At 36.7% G+C, this 17,764-nt stretch overlaps 1 protein-coding gene across 1 annotated transcript in view; it reads left to right on the top strand.

The window, feature by feature from the left end:
* LINGO2 (leucine rich repeat and Ig domain containing 2) overlaps positions 1-17,764 on the top strand; it is a 546,343-nt gene that overhangs the window by 193,846 nt on the left and 334,733 nt on the right. The window contains exon 2 of the mRNA XM_063320456.1: positions 3,544-3,625. The gene's annotated coding sequence lies outside the window, so the exon portion shown is untranslated. The remainder of the gene's footprint in view (positions 1-3,543; positions 3,626-17,764) is intronic.

Here is a 17,764-nt window from a genome sequence, read left to right as displayed (position 1 = left end):
AGTTTTAATGTTGATGATACTCCATTGCACTGCTGCATTTTGGGGAGGACAGAAATCTGCTTATTTAAATATCCTTTGAAGGTTAGATAGAATATAAAGCACAGTTCAGAGTTAAATTCCCTTCATCTCCAACAGCTCATCTTTATTTTAAGTCAACTGTGTGTGCAACCAAAGGTAAAGGGAAATGGCTACAATACTTAAAACACTTCCCTTTTGTTTCAGCATAAAAGAAATCAAATATATTTTTAGAGATGTGGTGGATTTTACTTATTTGTGTGGGGTTTTTTTCATTCTAATTTTATTCTGTATTAAGTCTGAGAATAATTCAAGGTAACAAAAGGCAAGATTAAAAAATCATTACAATTCCCCCTAGGAAGTGAAAAACCTGAAAAAAAAAATATTGCCATTAGTTCAAATAAAGCTTCTCCCCTTCTCCATTAAAATCACCAGATCACTTAGCTTTGAACCTATTACTTTAACCTACACAGGAATGAAAGCAAAGCATGCTCTTTATTTAACTTAATAGTAAGTAATAAATTTAGGAATTCAATACAGTGTTGAAACCTTTCACATTACAGTAGAATATATTTTTAGACTGCAAGACAGTCTTCCTGTATGGTGTGGAAGAACTGCTGCTTCTGTGGGAAAGCACTATGTAAAGATTGCAATTCTGAATATAGTACTGTTTTCTTCTGTAGGAAAGTACCTTGTCATTGCAACTAAAAAGGTACAGTAATAATGAAGTGAAATATTGCAATGGTGGAACAACTTCCTTACCCTTCACCCTCTCGAGCTGACCTAATCAGTATAACAGCACATGCACCGAATGACCACATATTTGCTCTTACCAAAGCAGAATTGTCGTGTTGTAACCTTCACCACAAAACAGCACTGAAATGCCATTGCTTTTTTGACTTAACCTCATAATGTTGGGTTTAGGCCAGTGACAGTACAGCTCATTAGGAGAAGACATTTCTGTCTGTCTGTCTTAATGAAGAATTACCAAGAGCGTGTAGAGAAACTGTGGTGGGATGACCTCGGCTGGCTGCCAGACCCCCACCCAGCTGCTCTCTCACTCTTCCTCCTCGACAGGGCAGGGGGAGAAAACAAGATGAAAAAATTCATGTGTCAAGATAAGGACCAGGAGATCACTTACCAATTATTGTAACAGGCAAAGCAAATCAATTTAAGGAAGGTTAATTTAATGTATTGCCAATTAAAAATAGAATAGGCGGGTAAGAAACAAATATAAAACTAAAACCACGTTCCCCTTGCCGCCTCCCTACCCCCATCTTCCCTTTCTCAAATTCACTCCTCCATGCCCAACTTTTCTACCTTCAGGGTTACATTCAGAAATAAGTTGTTTTACCATTGCTATGTGTTTTGACACTTCTTATGATTTCATCTAGATAAGGCGTTTTCAAGCTATCTAGAGAGCAGGAATAAAGAAAATAAGCTAAAGATTAAATAAACTGTCTAGAAATTAATTCTGTCTGCTAATAGAACACCATTGTTGTCATTCTAATGCATTCAGGCAATACAATATTATTTTCTTCTAGTAACTTTTCCTTCCTGCTTCCTTGTATCACTGGTTATTTCCATTTCTTCAAATAATAATTTGACCTCTTTATTAATAGAAGATAGCATTTGACTTCTGAAATATTTCTCTCAGTATCTCTGGTAGATACAAAGGTAAGAGCTGTACAATCAGATTTAGGCAAGAATGCGAGTTTCCATAAAGAAGAAAATAAATTTAAGTTTCTGAATGTCTGGAGAGGTGTTCAAATTTCAGCAAAATGTTGGAGAATTGAAGTTTTTATTCCATGGCAATTGTTCAAAAAAATACTGAGGCAAACTTTCTGCCCATACCCGTTAATCTCCTCACCTAAGCAACATGGGGTTTTTTTTGGTTTGTTTGTTTGTTTTTGTTATACTAACTGATCATACAAAGCAACACAAAGCCAAGCATGAAGTGGCCTCAGAAGCCCAAGAGATGCATTTCTAGAGAATTTGCTGAATCAGTCCGCTCCTTCATTTTGAGGGGAGAATATTTTCGGCTAGCTCCCATTGTGACCCTGCATTACAAAAAAAATAAAAAAATGAATAGTGTATAAAGTTTTTATTTTCACAAAGTAAGCTGGCTGAAAATTATATGCTAGGGAGATACTAGGGAATTGATGCAAGTCTCATGCTAAAACTACTGCTTTAGTGAATGAGCAAACTGACTTCTCTAGGGAAGCAGCTTTGTTTAGTGGAGACGGTCGTGCCTGGAGTGCTGGCAGCTCTTTGCTGCCTTCCAAGATTCCTTCTGCAAATTGCGTAAGTTCCTTATGTTACAGATTCCTTCTGCATTTCAGATGTTGGTCCTTTCAAGTTGTCCATGATCAAGCATATATTATAATAAAAAATGATTGAATTAACTCACATATTTGTATACCACATAAAAAGTTAGTTGAAGGAGAATTAGATAAAACATTATATTTCATAATGAAATTTGCATTTACTTAGAATACTGATCTTTCCCATAACTGCAGTGTTATGTTTATATAATATCCTAAGAGTATTTTAAAGTAATATTTTTCTTCCTTTTTTGTATGCTGTTTTCCAGTTTTCAGGATAGTCTCTGTCAGATCGTAATGTGCTTTATAGAGAGGTGCAGAGTCTTCTTTTTCAGGCATTGTGAAAGGTCTTGGAAAAGTCATTTCTATATGGCAGGAAGACAAATAATTTTGTTCTCTTGGTTTGTCTTTCTGAAAAGCTTAGGGGAACATGTTGACCAAAATTGTTCATGGCATTTTTTTCAGATTAATTTTGAAGTAGCACAGTCATTACTAGTCTTTGGTATCAGCGTAGTTCGGGGTTATTGTGTAATCTATAGTTCCTTTGCTCTATCAGCAGTTATTCTGGTCCTGACAAACGTAAGAGTCAGAACTTTTCTTAACTCCTCTGCCTTCACTGTTGAAGACAAACGTAAGAGTCAGAACTTTTCTTAACTCCTCTGCCTTCACTGTTGAAGACAGTTCTTTTTTCATATGTCCCATTGAAATTAATGGAAAGTTCAGATTTTAATTCAATATAGCAAGGGGATACAGTTCTAAAAACCTCCTTTCTTACTGTAGAGTTGGAGACATGGATGGAGAAAGCTGTGGAGGTGCCAAACTCCAGCATCAGCAGAGACAAGTAGTTAATCCTACTGTTGCAAAGATATTTTTTTCTTTGTCTCCATTCTGGGTTTAATGTTTTGTCAGTTTCTCCTTCAGTTACTTCAGTAAATGGCTTTCTAAGCTACTGTAAGCAACAGTTGCCTGCTCCCCTTGAGTGCCAGGGAGTGCGCACTATTATTTGGTATTATTTGCTTTCACTTGCCTCTAACCCTATTTACCTCAGCAGAGGCATTTACAGCTCTGACAGTCCTTTCTGTTCTTTTGGATAGGAGCTAAATATGATCCTAAAACGTCTTAGGGATTTTCACTAAAAACATCACCATTTCAGAAAACTCAGTAGAACCGACAAGTCTAAATAAATTTTCCTCTTCTTTTCTAGTTAGCGAGCAGTGGAGCTGGAAAACTTGGCAGCAAACTCTTTGTCTTTCCTGCTTGTTTCTGTGGAGCCTGTATTTTGCAAGGTAAATGTTCCATTTTCATTACCTGTAATTTTATACTATTATGGTTTCCAGTGACTAAAATGACCTTACAGTACCTCTAGGTTTTGAAGAAAATACCCTTGCTTAGTGCTTCATCTACAGTTTTAGCAGAGAACCCTCTTATAACTTAAAATCAATGCGATAGGTTTCTTTGTATTTGTTAACAAGCACACCTCCCTTTCAGGAAGAAAGGAAAAGGCTGCCAAGATTTAGGCTATTTGTGAGTGTCTGGGTTATTGCTCCTATATTTCCATCAATTTGAGTGAAAGAACAGTGAAGCTGAGCACGAGGATTTAAATCTGAATGGGAATGCATTTATTATTTCAGGATGTATTCTCTATATTCTGTGTTTATTGGTGATTTTGTGTTTATTGGTGATTTTTTTAGAAGGGAGACTGAGGGTGATTCTTCAGTTGTACTTGTTTGACAATCTTTATTGCTGTACAGTATTTAAAATGAGAGGTTCTTATATGTGCTTTTGAACATAGTTCTTAGTAGTGATATTTGAAAGGTAGTCATGTTAAATATTTGGAAAATTTAGTTTTCTAGAGTTTAAAAATACCTCAGGGAAACTAGCTTCTTTTGATAATTAATTTTGTTACTGTGGAAGAACGGCTGGTTCTGCCAAGAAAAATATGTCATTGAATACCTTCCTTAGCTTTGGTTAAGGGTCTAGGCTTAATATTACTCTCTTTCCTTTGAGACTTTGTTTAACGCCTGAATTTTATTTTTGAAATTGTCTTAGTTGTCTGTAGGAAAGAACATTCCTCTCTGAATCTTTCTGCCATTGAAACTAACTCTTTTACACATGGTGAAAAAAAGATTTTCAAAAGCTTTTTTATTACATATTATAAAGAACTGAACCAGAAGCTATGCAAAAGCTGCTCCAAATTCATGCCTTTAAATGAAGCACTGAGCAGAAGAATTACCCCCTCTCTACAGAAGTGCCACTATGAGCTGTATATTCAAGGTGGAAAATTGGCCCTTTTGAAAAATAAAATCAGCAGCCTTCACAGCACCTAAACCGGGGGAGTTAATATGCAACTCTTCAGCATTTATTTAACAAGCTGAACCCCAAGGCTGTGGATTTTAATGTATTGTATTTCTTTAGTAGGGAGACAAAAAAAGGTGAATCAGCCTTTGCTGTGAGTGAAACCCTGCTACGAGGTGTGGGTGGTGATTGTAAAAAGAAAAGTGGCAGCATTTCCTTACAGGCACCTTCTGACGATGAAAGCCATTTGTAAATAGTGAAAAAGGGTGGCCGTTTTCACTCTCTCTCTTTCACATGCTAAAAACAGTAGAAAAATTCCAGTTGTGAGGAATAGCACAAACACAATGATTTTTCCATGCAGACGGTTAGGCATTGAACAACTGGACTTGCCAGAAAAGTGTGGGTGATGTTGTGTTTCAAAGAGGTGCTGGTGAAGCTCCCCAGATTTTGTTTTGTATTACATAGGCCTCGTCTGTCTTGACTTTTTGAATCCAGCAGAAGCGGAGAAGTCACTGGCAATCAGCAGTCTGATGGCTAAAGCTGTAATTTTACAAGAGCTTAAACACAATTTCCATGATTATGTTTTTCATTATTATGTTGCATTCTGTTTAATGAAAATTTAAGCATGTACTTAAACACTTGTAGAATTGGAATGTATTTGGCTCAATGACAGCTAAAAAAGTGACAGTGAAGATAATGAGTAAAATTTCCAAAGCATCTCTATGTGACATAACAGCAGCCACATGGTGGTTTTTCTCCGTCATATATGATAGCTTGGTATCTTATGCGAGATAAAAGTCACAAAAAATAATATAATATTTTAAAATAAGACTTACAAAGAGCATTTAATTTTTTTTTCTAAAAAGCCATTATTATTATCACTTTTATCCAAAATAACTGATTCTGACTTATTTGGCTTCCTATCATTGTGAGTGTAGTTAAATCTGAAGGTGCCATTGATTCTAGTGGGTTATGTGTAATTTTTGGCATTGACATTTCAATAGCAAAACATCAATATTCAATTTGGAGTTAGCAATAAGTCACTGCCAGTGAGAAGAGACTAATATGTCTTTATGTTGATGATCTGTGAGGTAATGAGGTGCTTTTAATCAGCCAAAAAGGTAAGTTCAGAGTTGCAGTTTGATCATTCTATTTATAAACAGGTTTGGGAAATTATTGTGAAGTAAATTGCCACTCATTCTGTCGTTTGTCTTCCTCCTTGTGAAAAGATTTATTACCACCTATTTAACTTGTTTTCCTAACATTCTTGTTGCGAAATTGGAATGCATAGTGCATCCTGTTTGTGGATTTGCATAAGTTTCCTCTGTACTTCTGATTTCACATTAGGGTACTAGCAAAAAAAAACCCCAAACAAATTCTGATTAGTTTTTAGGTATCTCAAGAATGATTTTTTCTTTACTATCTAGAAAATACTAAGTGCTAATGTAAGGCACTGAAAAAGAGGGGTTATTTCAGAATGTCACCACATGTGTCCATACAAATGTATTTCTTTTCTAAAGAAAAAAGATCCCAGTACTCCATAAGCTGAAATTTTCCATGTGAGCAAAACTTTTGTGCTTGGGACATGTGGTGTCCTCTAATCTAATATCCCAGTTGTTTTTATATACAGCAGCCTGATTCTGATTTAAGGTCTTTTTTCTTCCTGGTCAAATATGAACTGCCACCTGGCATTGGGGTCTGGGAATTCTTGCTAAGAGCTTCATATGGGCCCTTAAATGATTAGTAAATGTTATTTGGATGAGAAATCCTCTAAGTGTGTACCATAAGACACTGTCTGATAAACTATTTTCCCTTTTTTCTTCTATGAAAATCCATCCTGAAGAAAACACCACTGTGATGGTGCTAAAATGATGTGCTTTTATTTTGGGTATCTGCAGTCAACAGCCTGTATTCATTCAAATAAGTATAAGCAATATGAAGATTTTCCACACTGTGATATTGGCTGTTGCTGATGGTGTGTTTGTGTAGCCAGGTTAACTCAGTTTCCTTCCCCAGTTGGACAACAGTGCTGTAAGAACTCATTTTTACTAATGTAGTTTCAGCATTCTTGGGTGAAGATATTTTTTATATCGTCAGACATAGCCAAACTTCATATGAGTGCAGTACTTGTCTAGAAATATTATTTCCAGTGTCTTCTATATTGACTTTAATTGCTTGTGGTTAAACTTCTGTATTTCTTTTCCCTGAATTTGATGGACCTGTATATTGAGGAAAAAAAATCATCTCTCAAGTAGTCCTAAAGGAGAAAACCAAAAAAAATCTTTACGATTGTATTTTTTTCTGCTCTTTAATTTTTGAATATAGATTTTAAAAAGCGCTTATCCAGGGGGTTGGTAGTATAATTAATTAAGGTTTCGGAGGTCTCCAATGTTATCAGGTCTGCCTGCCTGAAAGGAAGTAAAAGGGGGCTGGAACTAGATGATCTTTAAGGTCCCTTCCAACCTGAACCATTCTATGACTCTATGAAAAGCTGTCACAACTACTGTGCTGTCGAGACAAGAAGCTACCGTTCTTCAGACTGAGATGGAAAACTTAAATAATTGTGTTGAAATGACTAGAAATATGTACAAAATGGTATGTAGATAGAGTAAATCTCCTCAGGTTTAAACCATTTATTTTAATCCATGTGCTTGACTCCTCTCTGATGATTCCATCTAGTAGCTTCAAAAATAACAGGTGGCCTCTGGTGCTCAGATTATACAGCCTGAAGGAATCTGATTTTCAGTGAGTTCTGACCACTCCTTTTATGAAATTCAGGGTTCCTCTAAATTCAAAATTCACACACATAAAATCACTTAGAGAAATCCGTTTACGCTGTAGCTGCGAGACCTACTACCAGAATAAATGAAAATAATCTGTTTCATTCTTTTGGGGTGTTATCTTGAGCTCTTGTGTATGTGATGGTCTGCATACATTTCTCTGAGTTAAATATGTGTTAGGAATTATTTGGAAGTTCTTAAGTTTACTGAATATCAGATTTTGTTTTCCAGAGGAAGTTCAGAAATAAGTTGTGGAGTAGGGACAATAGGCATCCACACTCCAGTATAATGAATAGATGTTTAAAACTGATGCACATCAAAGAACAGCTTCACTTAGAGAGACATGTTTTTTATTCAGTGCAGACACCCATTTCTTCCCTGGTCTCCCCCAGGCATCAGGTGGTATTTACATTCAAAGGGGCCTAGAATTAGTGTTTGGAAATGATAAACTTATCCTCAGTAGTCTTTGGTTTTGAAAAGTACGAAAGTCGATCAGTGCTGAACAATATCTTAGAGAAGGAAGCTGCTGGAAAAAAGGGAAGTTACAATTCACAAATAAAAAGGGGATTTCTTTGTGTTACAAAGTTTTGTTATACAGATCCTCTGCAGCCACTTCCTATGTTTTGCAGAAGATAAAGATATCTTAAGAAAAGCTAGATCTTTTGTCTCCTTTTAGTAGCAATGCCAGTATGCTTCCATTTTCTATCACAAGCAATGCACCATTTTAGCTTGTTCATCTCTCTTGAAATAATGGATTCAGTCCTTCCTTGACTTTCCTTCATGCCTCACTCACAACCCCACTGTGCATCCTTAAATCTTTCCGTTTTGCATTTTCAGCATTGCAGCCCGATCTTTGGTGTGGGATTTTGCAATGAGAACTCATCGTAGTAAAATATTGTGCTGCATTTCATTAATCAGAAAGTATATGAGCAGGAAAAAAAGGAATAACTTTGTATACTATTACTGTCAATACAAGGGTGACATTTGAGCTACAGTAATAATAAAAGGTAAAAGGAGACAATGTATTTAACTATCCAAAACTGAACGGAGTGGGTTGGTTTATTTTGATGTTGGAAGAAGAATTTGCATGCCAAAAAGTGTTTTTCATTTCCTGACCAGCAAAAAGAGAAACATAAAAAGTCTGTTATGTAACAGTAGCCTGCTGATATACAGATTTTTAATAAATATATAGGTGATCACAGTTTAACACCTTCAATTCTTTTACATAATCTCTATTTTTAATACAGCTGTGATTTCTGGTATATTTTGTCAGTACCACTAGAAATTGTATAGAAGCTTTTGACATGAACGTTAAGTCTCATTCTTGAATAACAGGTTTCAGAGCTTTGTTCCATCCTTGTTTACTGCCTCACTGTGAATTAAATCATCCTTAAACTAGAAGATCATTCGCAGACTCACTATACATCTAAGTTTAATCATGCAGGCCACTGTGTTCTGCCTCATTTTATTCTTGTGCACAGGACTTTCTGCCAGAAAGGGGATGCCAATGCAGGTGAGACCCCAGGCCTGAGAGTCCAGGAGGTGCAGGATGTTGAAAAGCCTCGGTCAAGTGCCTGATGATGAGGAGCCCTGCCAGCTCCCTGGGAGAGCCCGGTCTCAAATCCATTAAAAAGCCCTTGAATGTGCAAGGAAGAACAGGTCACCCAGCCGTGTGAATGAGAACAGCTATAGGTCGATAGAACTTCAAAGTAATATAATTTGACATGTCTTGAGAAAGCACTCAAGTAGAGAGGCCACGTAGTGCAGTGTGTGTGCGCTGTCCTGCAATACGGAAAAGGAGCTATGGGCACCCCAAAGGTAGACAGAGGTATTTTTTCTGCAAATAGTTCTTCCAAAGTGGTTTCTGTCACTGTAAATATTATTAACAATATCACAAGAGAAAATTCTGCTGTCATCACATTCTTAAAGAAAAAAGCATGAAGGATGAGGAGTGAATGTTGAATAATAAAAAATATGTCACCTCAGAAAAATATTTTAATGATACATCTGGACGTAGAGAAGCAGCATGCTCCTTTCTTTATATATAAATAGCAGGCAAAGAATTTGGTAGTCTACCAAATTTCCCAGAGGGTAATTAAGATGTTGTCGAGATTGAATTCTTTAATTTGCTCAGGCGGAGCCCCTGTGCTGAGCCTGGTATTCTGTCTCTGGAGCATACTGATACCACTCTGAAGGCCATTACTTGAACTCTCTCACTGCAGCCAGTGCACAGAATAGATCTATGCAATTTTTTATTATTTTTTTTCCCCACACAGCTGTTTCTGCCTCTGCAAATGGGAGCATAGATTCAGAATCTTTCTGGAATCATTCCCCTCCAAAATCTGTCCTTCTAACAGGGAAAATATTTTGTAAACAGTTACACAAAAATGTAGCAGTTTTAATTGGAAGATTTAAAGTAGCTGCTAGTCACCTTCATCTAGTACAAGAAAAGGAGAGCTCTCTCAAACCATTTATTCAAATATATTCACTCTAAAAATATTCATATAAATTAAGCAGAAAGCAGCCACCATTTCAGTTTCTTGATATCTTGTCAGACAAGAAGATCAGTGCCTCAGTCAGACATAAAGGTCGATTCAGAAGAGGGAGGGGATGGAGAAACGGTATGAACCAAATCCTGTGGTTTCAGTTTTAGTTTTAGTTTTAGTTTTAGTTTTGACATGAGAAGAAACGTGATGCTTTTCAGAATCACAGACACAGCATTATGGGACAAAGTAGGCTATTTCTGCATTTCATGCATATGTAAAAAAGTGAAATTCCAAATGCATTCCATATGCCTCCGATTTTCATCAAGGTCAAATTTTATCATTTGGCATGAAAATTAAAGGCCAACGTAAATCATGATGTCACTGGCGTTACACTAATTTACAAAAAAATATGATAGCCCTTAAACCTGTTTTAGAAATTCTACTCACTCTATAGCGAAGCTCATGGGAGAAATATTTCAAAACATTTTTGATGAAAAAGTTGATGGAGATTGCTGCATTTATGCATTTGGACATTTTCAAAGTAAAAATGTTCATGATTTATTTTTTTCCTGTAACATGTTCTTATCTTGTCTTTTATTCTGCCTAAAAATTACCAGATATTAAAACTGAGAGAAGCTTCTTAGATGCAGTAAAAGCAATTAAAGCAGTGTGCCTTCACATGGAATCCAGGAGCCAAAAATACATCTATTTTAATTTCAGTTATGAAATGTTAGGATTGCCTACACTGTGTTAGCAAATCAGTAATTATTTAACAAATGTTATGAAGAGAAAGGGAAAAAAGGGACGGCTATGTTGTTCCTACTTAAAAATGGATATTTACAATATTCATAGAATGCGAACAGCTACTTAAATTTTTAAAGAAGTTAAAAATAATGCCAAACTTAAACAAAAAGCACCAAACTTGTTCATCTTTGTGCAAGAACCCTAGTGTGCTTACAATTGGATGTACTGAAGGAAAGTGAGGACCGACACGTTAAAAGTCTGTAAGCACCTAAGCCTGTATGTTTCAGCTCACAGCACAGTTTTCGAATATTTAGTGGTATGTTTTCATACATAGTTATGGTGTTTGCACTGAATGTTTTCTTTTAGAATGATAATTTCAGGCAAGTCAGATGAGGAGGCCCTGTCAGCACCAGAGTGTCTGGGTAATACATAATTACAAATACCTGAGCCACTAAAGTTACTGGTATGGCCAGGTGTTTCTAAAACCATGTTTATCTTATGCACTACCTAATTGTTGTTTTCATACTTTTCCGAACACATAAATAGAGTAAGTATAGCATGAACTTTTTTTTGTTTCCTTTGCCCTTTGCTTTGGTGTTTGGAAAACACTCTCGCTTTTAAGGAGGCTCACTTTTCTTTTTTCAATTATTAATGATGGGCTTTTCTCATTTCCTCTCAAGATGTCACAGTTGATCACATCCAGATTTATCTGCCTAGTTACTTGTGTGTGTTATTTACGGTGTGTCCTTTTTCTTTTACTTTCCTTTCCCTTTTTTCGTGAGCCACCCCTTAGCATCACAGAGCTCTTTGTAATTAGAGAGCAGCACCCCTGGAGAGCAGGGCTGCTTGTTACAAAAAGAGAGCTGTGGGATCTGTAGTTTTATTCAGAATTTTCCAAGGAACCTGTGATGTCTGAAACAACAATTGAACCTGTAGCATACACTATAGTCATGCACTGTATGCATGCACATATGCAATGCAATGGTAACATGACGCAGAACAGCAAAAAAAAACCAAACAAGGACCCAGGAAGGTGAGTGAGATCTCGCCTCTAATGCTTGGATAACCCAGGGAAAAAAATACTTGTAGGATAGCAGTGTGGACAAGCTAAAGAAGACCATTTAAGCTGCATAGCATCCCAGAAGGTGGTAATCATGCCAGTGAAGGTGAAAGTTATGAGGGCTTGAAAGCAGAGGTAATAGAGAAGACAGGATATAGAAGAAATGCAGAATTAAGTTGTAGTATAAAAGGAGTGCCAGTGGGGTTCCAGTAAGAGTCGATTTTGACAAAACTGGCCAAGGTGACAGATAGATGAACCTGAAGAGAAGGGAAGAGGAAATCTCCCAGGGGAAAAAACACTTGGGAACATTGAGTGGAAACCATTCTAATTAATGCACCAGATCCATTTGAATTAAGATTCTAATCCTGACTACTCAAAATTCCTTCACATTTTCGGATTGTACAGTGGTGAAGGCTACTCCACACTCTGTGTGTGAGGAGCTTACACTTTATAAGTTCTAAATTATGTAATGTGGTAATATTCCAGCTTCATTTAACCATATTATAGAGCTCCTCAGCTCTGCTGTGCATGCTAATCACAGGAATTCATTTTACCAAGATGGTATTCAATGTGCAGAAATGAAATAGAATAAAACAGTTATTGATGCTGTAGTCAGCAAAATGTATGTTTTGTGAGTAGCAGCAGTTATATGGATAATGGTTAGTAGAACTGCATCCTGTGAAGAATGACACATTTTCTGGGTCGCCAAAGAGTCAGCTCGCTCAGTTCAATAGTAACTGAATGTTAGAAGATTTATGGCAACAGTGGATTGGGCATACTAGTTCACTAAATAAAAAGGACGGACTTCTTCTGAACACAGTTTTTGATAGTCAGGAAAGCTTTATTCTTCTGTTATGAGCTGACCAGATTCTGGGATGTTCACCCGCTGTTTTAATTCCAGCTTTTGCCTTGAGTTCATCTTTCCTTCAGTGAGCAGGCAATCTCAGAGAGCAGTCAGTGCGTGTGTGAGGTGGAGGGACGCCCCAAGGGCTGTCGCCTTCCGTGTTTCATTTCTTTCCCTTCAGTTACGTAAATAATAGCAATTTCAGCCCTGTTGCTCCAGGATTATGGGAACCTGTGGACGCAACTGGGATTGCTTTGAGAGTCACTGAGGGCAATGCTGGGCACTACAAGCTCCAAGGCATTATTTTTTTCTGGTTTTGGCTAAGAATGGTCCTCTAAACTTCAAAGCAGTTGAGAGCCAAGTTGAAGTCCGCTGAAGGACTCTGACGTAGGGCTGCTTCTGCCCCATTGGGGTCTGGATGGAGGGATAGCGTTGCCTTTCCACTTGCGCTCCTGTCCAGCTCCCTTCAGAGCTGGACGTGGAAGGTTGGTGCTGTAACTGTGAGCAAATGAGTGCCAGCCAAATGTGAGCATGGGTTCCAAGAATAACTGCCCGTAGAGACTGGCGTGAGCCTTGCCGTAGGGACTGAAGAGGAAAATCACCGTAAAGTGCAATTTCATCTATCAGAGGAAGGATTATTCCTTTTCAATCAGATGAGGGTTTCATTTTCAAAATGCGGTCTTATTCTGGAGGTTGCTGCATAAAGAGGAAGGCTAGGTACTTCAAAGAAAAACCCACATACACAGTTATGCTGACATTACCGTATGTTCTCCCCTTAGTACGCTGTCTAGTATCCTAATTCAAATACAGTACCATGCTTACCTTACACAATCTCCTAGTGGTACATATCAGGTTAAAATGCCGGGCTTTTAATCTTCACTCTCAAATTAGCATTGTTATTTAAAACCAAAACTTTTAATATACTCGATAAGAAAAAGCATTACTGGAATCAGAAGGAAACTTCTGTGATTTCTTAAATAAAAGTATTTAGCAAAGCAATAAGTTTTGAATAAACACCTGAGGGAAAGTAGTACTTAGATAATTTTGCCTTTGAAGATACTGTTTTACTGAGGTCTTTTAAAGTAAGCACATTGTACTTTAAAATATATTTTATGTTTTCAAATAATTTATCCCGCTTTTTGATATAATTCACAGATCTTAAGTGTATACAGCAATAATGTTAAAAACAAATGCAAAAATACCTGAATAGTCTTTGATTAGTAAAATGCATCTGGGTATGTGATTGCATTCCATGCATGTAAGCTTTATTTTCAGTTGAAACTGAGATTGGTGAGAAGGAAAGGCTTTCCACCATTGTAGCCATACTTTAAAGGACACACAGGATTAGGCAGGTGTAGGGCTTTTAGGGATCTTCTGTCTGTGTCCTGTGTGTTGATGGGAAACACGGCTATAAGGGTGTAGTGTCCTTCATGGGTTTAGTCCTTATAGATCTGAAGAAACTACAGTTGCTACATTTATTAAAAGTTAAACAAACTAAATTTATAGTGTTCCAAAATGATAATCCTCGGGGGGGGCGGGGAAAAAGTGTTTTAGATTTGAAACTTATTTTATTGTTTAGTATTCTACTTGCATTAATTCCTTTAAATGATGAAGGAATTTGTTTTGTTCATTTTCCAGCTATTCCTCCACTTTCTGCACCCTTGTTACACATTTTTAGAGTTTTTATTGGAATAGCACCTTCTAGCATTTCTTTCTCTAAATGGTAATCAAAAGCATTTAAAAGAGACCCTTCAAAAATTCGAGAAAAATTGAAAATATTTTGACGAGAGCCTTTAATTAAATACCACTGGTCATTTCTGGCTAATGAGAGAGCCATTGTTGAACTGCAGAAGACAATTCTGCTCAGTTCTGGAAGCGGTACAAAGGGCAACCTATTTTCTTTGTAGTGCTTTTCCTTTCCTTCTTTGCCCACACCTAGGACAGATATATGTTAAAAGGAGAACTTTAAGTGTAGTTGCCCTGCCTTTATTTGCTGTCAGTTTGCAATGTAATTTTACTGTCTTCCAATCAAGGTAAGGGCATAGGGAAAGGACATGGGTTTGAGTGTTTGTGTGTTCACTATTTGGTAAACCAGAATCATTAATAGTCTTGGAGTTCAAAACAAAAGCATAAATCATGCATTTATGAAGTGAGGCATTGCGCTTCTAATGGTCATTTGAAGAATAATTTGCAAATAAGGAACCAATGCATATGTTTTAGCAGGCAGAGGCAGATAACTGAAGCTCAAGCCTTTGTGGAAATAATTACATATCTGTTGAGTCATAATCAGAAAATCCAAGTTGACATTTAATGAAAAAAAATTAAGACTTTTTCAATTATTTGTTTTTTTTACTGTTCCTTTTTATACTTCAGAAATACATATATACACTTCAGAAATTTATACTCCTTTATAGTTCAGAAACCACACCTGTGGTTTGGATCGTGTTACCAGCATAGATCATGTGATACCTTTCTTTATGCTTGTGAAGTGCTCACAAAATGTTGATGATCTGCAAACAGGACATTTATTATGTAGGTATTGCTTGAATCTTGTTACTTTTTATCTTTTTTCTTTAAGTGCTGTGCAGACAGACAGAGCATCAGTAAAGGCAGAGATTGATGAAGAGCTTTAAATTACTAATTTTGGAGAGAAATTATCTTCTCTAAAAAGAAGCATTCATTCTTTTGGTGACTGGTATTAACTAAATTAATTATGCAATAATTGCCCCACTGTAAAACTGTCTTGGAGGTGTGGCATTGATATTTTTTATGGTGGTGTAAAAATGAAACAAGGTCAGCAATAGAACTGCCCAAATAAAAGCTTTTTAAGTTTTCCGATACTGCCAGAGAAGAGTGGTCCAACAGGTAATAGGTTTAAGCCAAAATAAGTAGATCATAGTTAAAAGTGAATCTCCAGAAAAATGCTTCAATTCAGTTTTGAGCATGTTTTTCTTCTAAAAATAAAACTGTGAGAGACTTACACACAAACAAAACCGTATAGTTGAAAATTACCCTCAAATTACAACCTCTTTCCCATTATTTACTTTGTATCTGACAGAATCATCTGGCAAAAATAAAAATGAGTTTATAAAAGATCAGTATAATTGAAAAAGATTTTTGATATGGCCAAAAATCCCAAGTTCTGTTCCTTTGTATGATTAATTGTAGCAAAACTACGTCACAGTCAAATGAAATCAGCGTACTCCTGTTTGTTTTGTTCTGGGTAATTAACATATATTAGTTAGCCTAAGGTGAAAACACGTCTTACCTCCACTCAGAGTCTTGCAAAAGGAAATTATATGTTATCTATCTCAAGTTTTCATTATTTTTATGAATATTTATTAAAAATAGTAGAAAAAAAGAATAATTATGATGCTTCAAAATTTAAGTATACATGAAGTTCTGGTTACTAATCTTAAAAAGAAAGTAGTTGCTGTAGATTGATCAGGTATACTTGTCCTCTATATAAAGACAGTATCTCTCTCACTTGACAAAGACATTTGAGGGAATGTGGAAGAAGTCAATACCTTGTATACAGAGTGCCAGTAGGAATAAATAACCACTTCCTCTCAGAAGAATCAGGACAACCAAAGAAATACTCAGGGAGAAAGTTCAGAGCTCCAAAGGAAATATTTTCAGAGAACGGAAAATTTATGGACCCCACCTGGAGTATTACATCCAGTTCTGAGGCCCCCCAAGATAAGAAGGACATGGACGTGTTGGAGTGAGTCCAGAGGAGGGCCACAAAGATGACCAGAGGGCTGGAGCACCTCTGCTGTGAAGACAGGCTGAGAGAGTTGGGGTTGTTCAGCCCGGTGAAGAGAAGGCTCCAGGGAGACCTTATAGCGGCCTTCCAGTACCTAAAGAGCACCTACAGGAAAGATGGGGAGAGACTCTTGATCAGGGAGTGCAGTGATAGGACACGGGGTAACGGTTTCAAACTGAAAGAGGGGAGATTTAGATTAGATATTAGGAAGAAATTCTTCACTGTGAGGGTGGTGAGGCATTGGAACAGGTTGCCCAGAGAAGTTATGGATCCCTGAAAGTGTTCAAGGCCAGGCTGGATGGGGCTTTGAGTAACCTGGTCTAGTGGAAGGAGCTGGAACTAGATGAACTTTAGTGTCCCTTCCAACTCTAACCATTCTATGATTCTATGATTCTACGATAATTGTTCCTGGAAGGGCAGTTTATAACTAGCTTGAAGAGCATATCAGGAAAGTGGAATGGAGCAGAATCTTCAATAACTGACCTGGAAAATGTGTCAAGTCCTGTTTGCTAAAAGCGTTTGTAGGGGAACATAGCAAGTCTCCTATACTTACATGTGGGCTTTTGCTACTGCTCCCCAAAAGAGGCATAATATCTCAATGGTCCCTTGGTTGCACCAGATGGTGGAGGTACTGTTACAGTGCTAAGAAGCATTTTGTTTTGAGATTTTCTGTTTGTTTTTGAGATGTGCTCATAGAGATATTTTCTATAAAGTAAAGCCCCAACTGCATTTCAGTAATAAATTCAAGGAAAAACTGGTATTGATAGTTGGATAATGTATACAGGTTAGAAATAAAGGAAGAACTGGGTCTGAATTTTTAAATTACTGTTTAAATGTAAAACATAAATGTGTTTGTCATGTAGACAATTATTTCTCTAACTCCACTAAAATGCTGGTGAGGTTGTACTTACAGATGCAGTAATATTTTAAAATTAAGAACAAATTAATAGCTTGTCACTTCAGGGTCAGAGCTGAAATAGGAATATGCAGTAATTTTAGACAGATTTCTTTCATCCACCTTTCCTTTAATATAGTAAAATAAAGTCAAATAATACTTTGAAGTATTACTTTAAGAATGTCCTGTACTTCTAAGGGCATTAATTTCCCAAGTGTCTAAAGCTTATGTGAATACTTTTAACTCGCCAATGTTAGCCTAAAAAGGATTCCCACTTACCTGGTTTACACTCCCACTTTGCAAAATTATTTTAATTATTTTTTAATATTACTAACGTGATAAAATCAGCTTGCAATGACAGGCTTTTCAGGCATAAAGCGGTAAACAAATCCTATTTGACCTGCCTAGCCAAGACAGGATGCAGAATTGGATTTTGGAATTATACTGATCTAAAGTTGCATGAAAGATAATAAAGTAATGATGAATGGAAAATGAATGTACATAGTTTGTCTTCCTCTGGACTCCAAATAAGTGATCAATGACAAAGAATACCAG

Source organism: Chroicocephalus ridibundus, chromosome Z (genome assembly GCF_963924245.1).
Source record: "Chroicocephalus ridibundus chromosome Z, bChrRid1.1, whole genome shotgun sequence".
NCBI classification, from domain to species: Eukaryota; Metazoa; Chordata; class Aves; order Charadriiformes; family Laridae; genus Chroicocephalus; species Chroicocephalus ridibundus.
The sequence above is the reverse complement of the archived record's forward strand: the minus strand, read 5'-3'. Positions and strand labels throughout refer to the sequence as shown.